We start from the raw sequence: 9031 nt of genomic DNA, 5'->3' as shown, positions 1-9031 counted from the left end.
GTCCCTCAGGGAGTTTCGATGTGTCTATGGAGCTTCCATGACCTTTCCTTGTACAAGTTGTGCTGGCTTCCCCAGTATTGTGCACTGTCTTACCCTTCACCAAAGTTACTACTTACCTATTGTCTATTTAGTTTTCCCATCCACCCCTCCCCTCCCTTGTAACCAACAAAGATTGTTTCTTTTTGTGTGTAAACTTTTTCATGAGTTTTTACAGTAGAGGTCTCATACAATATTTGTCCTTTTGTGATTGATGTTTCACTCAGCGTAGTGTCCTCCAGTTTCATCCATGTTATGAGATGCTTCACAGATTCATCATTGTTCTTTATCGTTGCATAGTACTCCATTGTGTGTATGTATCATAGTTTGCTTATCCATTCATCTGTTGATGAGCATCTGGGTTGTTTCCATCTTTTTGCTATTATGAACAGTGCTGCAGTGAATATGGGTTTGCATGTCTATTCGTGTGACGGCTCTTATTTCTCTAGGATATATTCCTAGGAGTGGGATTGCTGGATCGTATGGTATTTCTATTTCTGGCTTTCTAAGGAAGCGCCATGTCATTTTCCAAAATGGTTGTATCATTTTGCATTCCCACCAGCACTGCATAAGAGTCCCAATCTCCATGCAGCCTCTCCAACATTTGTTATTTCCAGTGTTTTTGATTCATGCCAGTAATGCCAGGGTGAGATGGTATCTCATTGTGGTTTTAATTTGCATTTCTCTAATGGCTAGTGATCGCAAGAGTTTCCTCATATGTCTATTGGCCACTTGAATGTCTTCTTTGGTGAAGAGTCTGTTCATATCCTTTGCCCATTTTTTAATTGGATTATTTGTCTTTTTGTTGTAGAGGTGTTGGATTTCCTTGCGGATTTTGGAGATAAGACCTTTGTCTGATTAGACCTTTTGTAATGGCCAAAAATTAAGAGCATGGATTTTTGAGGCAAACAGGCATAGTAGGTTCATCCCCATCACTCTAACCTTGCAAAATAACCCACACTGAGCCCCAGGCTTCCTCATCTATAAAATACATTAATAATTTGAATAAAATCTCCCTCTTCATGAGCATGAAATAGAAAAATGTACACAAACCCCCAGAGCAATGGCTTGCATTTGAAGTATTCAATAAACATTTATTTTTTCCTCCTTCCAATTAATCAGTATGTAAAATCATCTAAAAACTATACAAGATACATTTATATAACATATTGTCTTAGTTTTGAGTCTGGTTGGTCTTTTTTTTTTCCCTAATTTTTTCCAAATCAATCTATAAATATAAAATCAGTCAAAATTCCAATAGGGAATTGTGGACAAGGTGCCTAAAATTTTTTCTTCTACATCCACAAAGGATTAATAGGGTTTTTTGGTTTGCTTGAAAACATTTTTCTTTTGCCTTTATGTTTTTAATTGAAATTTTTATTGAGATAATTGTAGATTCACGTGCAGTTGTAAGAAATAATACTACAGAGAGCCTTGTGTCATCTTACCCAGTTCACCACAACGGTGGTGGTTTTTGTTGTTGTTAGGTGCTGTCAAGTCAGTTCCGACTCATAGCAACTCTGTGTACAGCAGAACGAAACACTGTCCAGTCCTGCACCATCCTCATGATATTTGTTAAGCTTGAGCTCATTGTTGCAGCCACTGTGTCAGTCCATCTCCTTGAGAGTCTCTTTTTCGATGACCCTCTACTTTACCAAGCATGATGTCCTTCTCCAGGGACTGGTCCCTACTGATAACATCTCCAAAGTATGTGAGACGAAGTCTCACCATCCTTGCTTCTAAGGAGCATTCTGACTGTACTTCTTCCAAAACAGATTTGTTTGTTCTTTTGGCAGTCCATGGTAAAACACCTTGCAAAACTATAGTACAGTAAATATCACACTTAGGATGTTGACACAATCCATGATCTTATTCAGATTTCCCCAGTTTTACTTGGATCCATTTGTGGGTATTTGTGTATTTAGTTCTATACAATGGTATTATATGTGTAGCTTCATGAATCTACCACCACAGTCAAGATACAGTTCCATCACTACAAGGATCCCTTATGTTGTCCTTTTATAATGTTTGGGTTTGTCTTTTTTTTTTTAACATGCCAAATATGGTTCTGCCTTTCTAGATTTTACTTTTTTTTTTTTTCTTTTGTCTCATAAGTAGGCCACGTAGGTGGAAAATAAGCCATGCCTTGGCTTGGGTCATCAATATTTCTCATGTGGGCCATTTGCAATAACCTCGGAATAGCCTAATACCAATCTTTCCTTCCCCTGCTATTTACATTGTAAAAGCTATTTTTCTAAAATACAAGTCTACTTTCCCATAAAACCTCCTCGATGTCTACAGGACAAAATAAGACCTACAAAGCCCATCCCAGTATGAATTTGGCCCATGTTCTAGCCATACCTCCTGCTACCCACTGTCATGAACACTATACGACTTTGACTACTCACCAAACCCTCAACATGCCAGGTGTTTTTTATGCCCTCTGATTTCCCCTTCTATTTATCCTTCAAGATCTAACTCAAATTTTATCTTCTCTGGGGAACCATCCCTGATTCACCAAGGCAGAATTGGGCGCATTCCCGTCTGTGTTTCAGACAGCTCTTACATTACTTATGAACCCATGCTCTCCTCTTCCCTACATGCACGAGATTGTTGTTTGCTGCAGGTCAGTGTACTCATTTTGTATACCCCTGGCTTGGACAATGATTGGCAGGGAAAAGGGCTTCAATAACGTTTTATTTGAAAGAATATAGTGAAAAGAAGAAATCAGGGAAGGAAGGAAAAAGAAAAGGAGAAAGGAAAAACAGAAGTTATTAAAAACAACAGGAAGTTATACGTTATGTAAATAGTCCCCTTTCAAAGAGTATTATATCAATTCCACATTTATCATAGAATCTATATAAGAAAATTTTGTCAATCTAGTCTATGCAGGAAGATTTTGTCATTCCCTGTTTGGATATTGTTTTCTTCATAAAACCAGTTGCTGATAAAAAGAAAGCAAATAAATATTGAAATATTGGGCATCATAATAAAGAAAATAAATTACATGGCATAATTTGGAGAAAATCTGAGTGTCTGTTATTGGGAGAATGAATAGTGAAATGTGGATATACATCATAGAGTATTAAAGTATTCAGCAGAGCATGGAATGTCCTGGCAACATAAATGAATCTTAAAAATGCAGCACTTGCAAAATCAAAATCACAATGAGATACCATTACAAACCTATTAGAATTGCTAAAAAAAAAAAAAAAAAAAATCTTGACAGTACCAAATACTGGCGAGGATGTAGAACAACAGGAAATCTCATTAACTGCTGGTGGGAATGCAAAATGGTATGGTTACTTTGGAAGACAGTTTGGCAGTTTCTTTTAAAATTAAACATATACTTACAGTATGACCCAGCAATCTCACTCCTAGGAATTTACTCAAGAGAATTGAAAACTATGTTTACAAAAAAAAAAAAAAAAAAAAAACCCTGCATGGGAATGTTTATAGCAGCCTTATTTCCAGTTACAAAAAACTGGAAATAACCAAAGTGTCTTTCAACAGGTGAACAGATAAAACACTGGTACATCCATACACTGGAATACTACTCTGAAATAAGAAGAAATCAGCTATTGGCTCACTTAACAACACGGATGAATCTTAAACGTATTTTGCTAAGTGAAAGAAGCCATATAATTCCATTTATATGTCATATGGAAAAGGCAAAACTATAGGGATGAAAAACAAATCAGTGGCTGTCAGAGCTTGGGGGAGGGGGGAAAAGAGTTGACTCCAAAGGGGCTGCAGAGAATTTTTAGGGTAATCGAACTGTTCTATATTCTACAGGTATTAGATACCATGGCTTTACACATTTGTCAAAATCCATTTGCTGTATAGAAATTTTAAAAAATCAACCAAGATGTTGGGGATTCAAGAATGCAATGTAGATTGTTACACTGAATCTTATTGCAAATATATAATTTAATCTACAAAAACCAAACCCATTGCCATCTAGTCAGTTCCGACTTATAGCAACCCTGTAGGACAAAGTAGAACTGCCCCATGGGGTTTCCAAGGGGTGGCTGGTAGATTTGAACTGCTAACCTTTTGGTTAACAACCAAGCTCTTAACCACTGAGCCACCAGGGCTCCTCTAAGAGGTAGGGAAAAAAGGACCTGACTTTGGGAAACAGTGTTTTGACTGGATACTACAAGGAAACTCAAAAAGAGCTGTACAAAAACATCGTACTCTAGTTGGTAAATTCATTTCTCAAAGGGAAAAGAATTAGCAATTCTGAAATGAATTTACCTATACACTAAGGTTGAACAAATAGGTAAATAACTTGTAGATAATAAGTGCCAGATTTCTCACTGTCAGAGAAAAAGTCACATATAAGCAACATAAAAAAGACCCCTGTGGTGCTGGATTAGGGTCAGAGATATCAGTATAAACTCATGTAGATAGATAGATAAATAGATATACAGAAATACAGATATGTACATACAGCTCTGTATACATACATGTATTTCCTAACTCTGTCCTACATGCATGTATTTCCTACGTCTGTCCTACCAGAGGACCTAGAAGCAGTGATACCCCAGTAGCAACAAGCATGCCCAGCACTCAGAGCTTGGTTTTTAAATATAATTTTCCAATAAAAGGAAAAATGATTGACTCTAGGGCTGGGAAAGGGAACATAAAAATTAATTTGGATCATCTTGTAGTGCCAGAAAGGAAGTCTGAAAAAAAACATTAGAAGAGAAAGAAGGAAAGAGAGATGGTTCATGTCGAAAGGCACATGAGCTAACTGGAAAGAGCTCTCGATGGCCAAAGCTGAAATAATTTGAGCAACAAAATAATGATAGTATTAGATTACAACCCAAAGAATAAAATAAATATCTGTGGGTCCATGTTGTTGCGTGCCCTCGAGTGAATTTCAACTCATAGAGACTCTATAGAACAGAGTAGAACTGCCCCTGAGTTTCCTAGGCTGTAATCATTACAGGAGCAGATCGACAGGTCTTTTCTCCTGCAGAGCAGCTGGTGTGTTTGAACAGCCGGCCCTTCAGTTAGCAGCCAAGCATTTAACCATTGCACCACCGGGGCTTAATGATATAAAAATATTCAATAAATAAATGGTGGCAAAAGAACCAATATCCCTTACAGGAGAATTCCAAATAATATACGTAGATACTCGCCCATCCAAGAGATGAATTTAATTCCTCTTGCCTTAGTTGTGGAACCCACCAGCCGCTCTGTAGGAGAAATATGTGGCAGTCTGCTTCCCTAAAGATTTACAGCCTTGGAAACCCTATGGGGCAGTTCTGCTCTGTCCTATCAGGTCACTATGAGTCAGAATCAACTTGCGTGCAGTGGGTTAGTTTTGGACTAGACTTAATGACTTGGTTCCAAAGAAAAGAGTATGGAAAGAGAAAAATAATAACTTTTCCATGATGAAACCTGGCAGATACCACCATAACTAACTGATCAAGTCTAACATAATTAGCCATAAGTCATGTTGATATCAAGTACTCCCTCACATGATGGGATGAGCACAGCATTTGCACTAATTAAATACAAACAGATGTGCATTAAGCACATTATAATGGGGGTGGGAGGCAATAGGAGTGGCATACAAGGACAAAAGGGAATCAATTTATTGATGAAAGGGGTTTATCAGGAGGTTGAAAGGAGGTACAGGGTAAGTTAAAAAAAAAAAAAGTAGAATGTAACTGCACTTTTTGCCATCACTAGACTTTTAACATCTTTCATTTCTCAATATGCTATCTTTGCAGGATCAGATTGTGATTCTCATGTTTTGAAAAGTTAGTTCCTAAAGCTAGAAGGAGCCAAGAGCAGTAAAACTAGATTTGTCATTAGTTATAACACTGAGGAAATTTGACCAATTAGGGGGAACGAGAGCCCTGGTGGCACAGTGGTTAAAGCCATCAACTGCTAACTGAAAGGTTGGCAGTTCAAAACCACCAGCAGCTTCTCAGGAGAAAGATGTGACAGTCTACTTCCGTAGAGATTTACAACCTTGGAAACACTATGGGGTCACTATGAGTCAGAATTAACTAATGGCAGTGGGTTTGGTTGGTTTGGGTAGGCCCTGGTAGCGCAATGGTTAAGCGCTAGGCTATTAACTATCAGCATCTAGCAGGAGAAAAGACCTAGTGATCATCTCCTGTAAAGATAACACCCTACGAAACACTATGCGGGCAATTTTACTCTGTTCTATAGGGTCACTGTGAGTGGGAACTGACTCAATGGCACATAACAATAATAACAGATAAAATACAGAAATAAATGAAAGAAAAAGGAAGTCAACAATAATAGCTAACATTTCTCTGCCTGCTATGTACCAGACACTGTTCTATAGAATTTTGAAAGTATGAACTCACTTAGTCTTCACAAAAACCCTGTGAGATACTATTATTATCCCTGTGTTATAGATAAATGCGTCTGTCAGTTTGTTGTACTCTGGGGGCTTGCATGTTGCTGTGATGCTGGAAACTATGCCCCTGGTATTCAAATACCAGAAGGGTCCCCTATTGCGGACAGCTCTCAGCTGAGCTTCCAGACTAAGACAGACTAGGAAGAAGGACCCAGCGGTCTACTTCTGAAAAGAATTAGCCAGTGAAAACCTTACGAATAGCAGTGGAACATTGATGTAGTGCTGGAAGATGACGCAGCAGGTTGGAAGGCACTCAAAAGACTCCTGGGGAAGATCTGCCTTCCTCACTTAGTGATGTGGATGGAGTCAAGCTTTTGGGACCTTCATTTGTTGATGTGGCATGACTCAAAATGAGAAGAAACAGCTGCAAATATCCATTAATAATCAGAACGTGGAATGTACAAAGTCTGAATCTAGGAAAATTGGAACTTGTCAAAAATGAAATGGAATGCATAAACATGGATATCCTAGGCATTAATGAGCTGAAATGGACTGGTATTGGCCATTTTGAATCGGTCAATCATATTGTCTACTATGTCGGGAATGACAACTTGAAGAGGAATGGCACTGCATTCTTCGTGAAAAATGGATGCAGTGCTGGAAGTGCTGTCTTGTCTACGCCAAGAATTTGGAAGACAGCTACCTCCCCAACCAACTGGAAGAGATCCATATTTATGTCTATTCCAAAGAAAGTTGATCCAACCAAGTGCAGAAATTACAGAAAATATCATTAATATCACACGCAAGTAAAATTTTGCTGAAGATCATTCAAAAGCGGCTGCAGCAGTATATCAACAGGGAACTGCCAGAAATTCAAGCCAGATCCTGAACAGGACATGGAATGAGGGGTATCATTGCTGATGTCAGATGGATCCTGACTGAAAGCAGAGAATACCAGAAAGATGTGTACCTGTGTTTTATTGACTATGCAAAGGCATTCGACTGTGTGGATCATAAGAAATTATTGATAACATTGTGAAGAATGGGAATTCCAGAACACTTAATTGTGCTCATGAGGAACCTGTACATAGAGCAAGAGGCAGTCATTCGAACAGAACAAGGGGATACTGCCTGGTTTAAAGTCAGGAAAGGTGTATGTCAGGGTTGTATCCTTTCACCATACCTATTCAATCTGTATGCTGAGCAAATAATCTGAGAAGCTGGACTATATGAAGATGGACGGGGCATCAAGATTGGAGGAAAACTCATTAACAACCTGCCATATGCAGACGACACAACCTTGCTTGTTGAAATGAAGAGATCTTGAAGCACTTACTGATGAAGATCAAAGACCACAGCCTTCAGTATGGATTACACCTCAACAAAAAACAAAACAAAAATCCTCACAACTGGACGAATAAGCAACATTATGATAAACAGAGAAAAGATTGAAGTTGTCAAAGATTTCATTTTACTTGGGTGCACAGTCAACACCCATGGAAGCAGCAGTCAAGAAATCAAAAGACACATTGCATTGAGCAAATCTGCCGCAAAAGACCTCTTTAAAGTGTTCAAAAGCAAAGATGTCACTTTGAAGACTAAGGTGCTCCTGACCCAAGCCGTGGTGTTTTCAATCACCTCATGCATGCAAAAGCTGGACAATGAATAAGGAAGACTGAAGAATAATTGACGCCTTTGAACTGTGGTGTTGGTGAAGAATATTGAATATACCGTGGACTGCCAAAAGAATGAACAAATCTGTCTTGAAAGAATTACAGCCGGAATGCTCCTTAGAAGCAAGGATGACGAGACTTCGTCTCAGATACTTTGAACATGTTATCAGGAGGGACTAGTCCCTGGAGAAGGACATCATGCTTGGTAGAGTAGAGGGTCGGTGAAAAAGAGAAGGATCCTCAATGAGACTGACACAGTGGCTACATCAATGGTCTCAAGCACAACAATGATCATGAGGATGGTGTAGGACTGGGCAGTGTTTCATTCTGTTGTACATAGGGTCATTATGAGTCAGAATCTACTCAACAGCACCTAACAACAACAGTAGATCGGGTATTGGTGAAAGGTGAAGCTCTGAGTGATTGCATGTGTAATATCTTTCTATAATTTTGTCATAATGAGAAGTTTGAGGAAGCTGGTTGGTTGGTCCTACTTTCACTAGACAAACTGGTGAAAGAAAGAGATGAGCTCAGGGCTTCAGAGTCAAAACTCAAGTGCCATGTAAACAACCTAGTATTTCCGCTCGTGCCTTGAAAGAAAGCCTTATTTCTTTTTTTTTTTAAATTTTTTTTATTGTACTTTAGATGAAGGTGTACAGAACAAATAGGTTCTCATTAAACAGTCAGTACACTTATCGTTTTATGACATTGGTTAACAATCCTACGACCTGTCAACGCTCTCCCTTCTCGACCTTGGAGGACCTTTTTTTTTTTTTTGGTGAAAATATACATAGCCATAGTTACACCATTTCCAAAGTTTCTACATGTACAATTCAGTGACATCGATTACATTCTTCCAGTTGCGCTGCTATTCTCAGTATCCTTTTCCAAATTATTCCATCACCATTATCTTCAACTCACTATCCGCTAGGCTTCCCATCAAACCTTTTGAGTTGCTGTTGTCAATTTGATCTCA

Source organism: Trichechus manatus, unplaced genomic scaffold, assembly GCF_000243295.1.
Source record: "Trichechus manatus latirostris isolate Lorelei unplaced genomic scaffold, TriManLat1.0 scaffold00125, whole genome shotgun sequence".
NCBI lineage: Eukaryota > Metazoa > Chordata > Mammalia > Sirenia > Trichechidae > Trichechus > Trichechus manatus.
The sequence above is the reverse complement of the archived record's forward strand: the minus strand, read 5'-3'. Positions refer to the sequence as shown.